This window comes from Penaeus vannamei, chromosome 1 (assembly GCF_042767895.1).
Source record: "Penaeus vannamei isolate JL-2024 chromosome 1, ASM4276789v1, whole genome shotgun sequence".
Classification (NCBI taxonomy): domain Eukaryota; kingdom Metazoa; phylum Arthropoda; class Malacostraca; order Decapoda; family Penaeidae; genus Penaeus; species Penaeus vannamei.
In genome coordinates this window covers 10,078,712-10,082,798 of record NC_091549.1, presented here as the reverse complement: position 1 = coordinate 10,082,798, position 4,087 = coordinate 10,078,712, and positions in this window count along the sequence as shown.

Below are 4,087 nucleotides of genomic sequence, written 5' to 3'. Positions count from 1 at the left end.
CGTTGTTTGTCTGTTTCTTTCTGTCTGTTTGTCTGTCTGTCTGATTCTTTCTGTCTGTCTGTATGTTTGTCTGTTTCCTTATGTCTGTCTGTTTCTTTCTTTCTGTCTGTCTGACTGTTTCTTTCTGTTTGTCTGTCTGTTTCTTTGATTTATCGGCCTCGTGTTCAGTTTCTTTTTTTTGTATATGTTTTCTGTGTGTGTGTGTGTGTGTGTGTGTGTGCTATGTATATATCCACACACACACACGCGCGCGCGCGCGCGGGCGCGCGCGAATGCCTGTCTGTTTGCGTGTGTTCTGTGTATGTACGTAAGTATGTAAATATGAATATGTGCGTTTATACAAGTCACTCCCCATCAGGTTCAGAGAGTTAGAAAGGGAACCAACGAAGAAGCCACAATAACTGCCGCGAAATGAAAGTTTTTGGGAAAGTCTAATTACCAACTCGAAGTGAAAAGAAAAGAAGGAAAAAAGACTTTAAAGAGGCAGAGATTTGAAAGAGAGAGTGACAGGAGAATATTGGGAATTAAGGGAAATTTGTCGTGAAGATTGTGGAGCCGAGAAATGGGAGGAAAGGAAAGAGAGAGGAAGGGGGAAGAGAGAGAGAAAGAGAGAGAGAGGGGGGAGTTAGAAAGAGAGAAAGAGAGAGAGGGTGGGTGAGGGAAAGAGAGAGAGAGAGAGAGGGGGGGGGAGGGAGAAAGAGAGAGAGACAGAGAGAGAGGGGGAGAGGGAAAGAGAGAGAGAGGGGGGAAGGAGATAGAAAGAGATAGGGGGAGGGAGAAAGAGAGACAGAGAGAGAGAGAAAAGGAGAAAGAGAGACAGAGAGAGAGGGGAATGGAGAAAAAGAGACAGAAACATCTTTGTCTTCTCTTTCTTCTTTTTTTATCTTCGTCATCTTCTTCTTCCTCTTTATCTTCTCTTCTTCGCTGATGTGTACTTCCCCTTCTTTATTCCTTGTTATCCCTATTTTCGCTTACTCTCGTTCGTCATTTCATTCCTCCACCTTTTCTTCCCTACCTTCTTCCGGTTCTCCTTCTCCTTCTCTCACTTTGGCATTCTCTTCCTTTATCATCTTTCCTCGTAATTACGGAAGATCAAATCCGAAAACAATTAGGGGAAGTTTTTTGTGAAATACGAGGACTTTGAACAGAAACCGGAAGCGAAATAAAAGTCTTTTGTAATACTTGTTAAAGGATGTTGACAATAAGTATTACGACATGAGCGCACACACGCACACGTACAAAAAAAGGAAATATATATACGTGTGTGTGTGTTTGTCTATGTGTGTGTGTGTGTGTGTGTGTGTCTATGCGTGTGTGTCCATGCGCGCGTGTGTGTGTCTATGTATGTGCGTGTGTGTCTATGCGCGTGTGTGTGTGTTTATGCGTGTGCGTTTGTGTCTATGTGTATCTATCCGTGTGTCTATGCGCGTGTGTGCGTCTATGTGCGTATATATGTCCGTCTATGTCCCCACGTCCCAGTTACCCAGACCAAGAGGACCTAATCTCTTAAAACACCAGAAAAAAACACAGAATCGAGTGGTCGGCATCGTCCCAATCCCTGTTTCCTCAATTAACGGTTACGATTCAGTTGCCCCGAGAGATGAGGAGGAGAACTGGGTCGTATCCGTTTTGTTTTTTTTTAAGTTTTTTTAAGTTTTTTTCATTCAGATTCTGTGTTTTTTTTCTGTGGGGTGTGAACGGGTTGGTATATAGTTTATTTTTTTCTATAAGTATTTGGATACGGGTATGCTCGTAAATATGCATTACGTGTGTTTGTTTGTGTGTGTGTGTGGGGGGGGGGGGATGTGGATGTGGGTATGTGCATGTGTGTGTATCAGCGTGTATGCGCGCGCGTGTGTGTGTGCGTATGTGTCTCTATGTATGGTATCAGTTCAATCGCTCTATATAACCTGCCCAACATTCCTCCCCCCTCCCCCTTTCCCCCCCTTCCCCCCACCGCTACCCTCTGTCCATCCCAGCCAACGCCGCCGGGTACGTCCACCGGGAAAGGGTACTAATCATACCCTTCCTTCTCTTCTGGTCTTCCTCGGGCGCCGTGACCTCGACTAAGGCCACGGAGGGCGTCGTAGAAAGCGAGGGCGGCGCTGGAGAGAGAAATACCGAAGGGGATCGCATAAACACCCCCCCCCCCAAAAAAAAAAAAAAAAATAGATAATAATAATAATCATAATAATAATAAAATAATAATGATTATAAATAAATAGATAGATAAAATGAATAAATGAAAAAATAATAAATAGATACATAAAATTAATAAATGAAAAAATAGTAATAAATAAATAGATACATAAAATGAATAAATGAAAAAAAATATAATAAAATGAATAAATGAAAAAAATGATAAATGAATAAAATTAATAAATGAAAAAAAGAGATTCGATGCGCACAGCGTGTCGTTTGCGAGTTTGATGTTATCGTTATCTATTGAGTATGTTATTGAGTTTGTTTTGTATGTGTCGTTGTGTAATGCTGTATGTCTCGCGCTATCATACTGTATGTGCTGTATGTCTTGTGCTGTCATACTCTATATGATGTATGTCTTGTGCTGTCATACTGTATATGATGTATGTCTTGTGCTGTCATACTGTATATGATGTATGTCTTGTGCTGTCATACTGTATATGATGTATGTCTTGTGCTGTCATACTCTATATGCTGTATATCTTGTGCTGTCATACTGTATATGTTGTATGTCTTGTGCTGTCATACTGTATATGATGTATGTCTTGTGCTGTCATACTGTATATGATGTATGTCTTGTGCTGTCATACTGTATATGATGTATGTCTTGTGCTGGCATACTGTATATGCTGTATGTCTTGTGCTGTCATACTGTATATGCTGTATGTCTTGTGCTGTCATACTGTATATGCTGTATGTCTTGTGCTGTCAAACTGTCTTTTGCTGTATTCTACTGTGCATATTCCAACACATGGTATGATTTATGCTGAAATACTATATCTGATATGGTATTTGTATCTTATATGTAATTTAACATGGTACACCTGGATTACTATTACAACACTGCATATTCAACAACAAACAGAATAAACTGCTACTTTAACTCCTCTAATAGAATTGTACTAACACTTTCTTCCTCCATGGAAAGTTTCCGGGACCCATCTTAAACAAACATATGTCTGCCTGTCAATCTATTCTCCGATCATCACAAATATACTTTCACCTTCTTGCGGTCTGCGGGAAAGGTGAAGTCTCGACATTTCTTTTTTTCATTTCTGTTTCTAGGTCTCCTCATCATGATCCACGTCTCAAACAACATTAAGACGGTTTCTGTTGAGTTAGCGAGTTTCAAAGTATTGGTAGCGGAGGGCTGGAGACATGTTAAGGACATGTTAAGTTTTTTGTGGAAGGCCTATGTCTAATAACGGTTTTATTATGGAGACATGTTAAGGATATGTTAAAAAAAAATTATGGAAGGCCTATGTCCAACAACGGATTTATTATGGAGACATGTTAAAGACATGTTTAAAAAATTCTGTGGAAGGCCTAGGTCCATCAACGGATTTATTATGGAGACATGTTAAAGACATGTTTAAAAAATTCTGTGGAAGGCCTAGGTCCATCAACGGATTTATTATGGAGACATGTTAAAGACATGTTTAAAAAATTCTGTGAGAGGCCTATGTTCAACCAGGGATTTATTATGGAGACATGTTAAGGACATATTTTAAAAATTCTGTGAAAGGCCTATGTTCAACCAGGGATTTATTATGGAGACATGTTAAGGACATGTTAAAAAAAAATTGCGGAAGGCCTATGTCCAACATCGGATTTATTATGGAGACATGTTAAGGACATGTTAGAAGAAAAATTTATGGAAGGCCTATGTACAACCAGGGATTTATTATGGAGACAGAAGGACATGTTAAAAAAAAAATTGCGGAAGGCCTATGTCCAACAGCGGATTTATTAAAGGCTGGAAGAATAGATTCTAGATTCCCCCGCCCATCCCTGCGGCTGCTTCTCTCTCTAAAGGGGTTTAGGTCCTATTTCGTCTTCCTTAAAACTACCACAATTGGTTCTTTTACCTTACCGTCTGTAATAA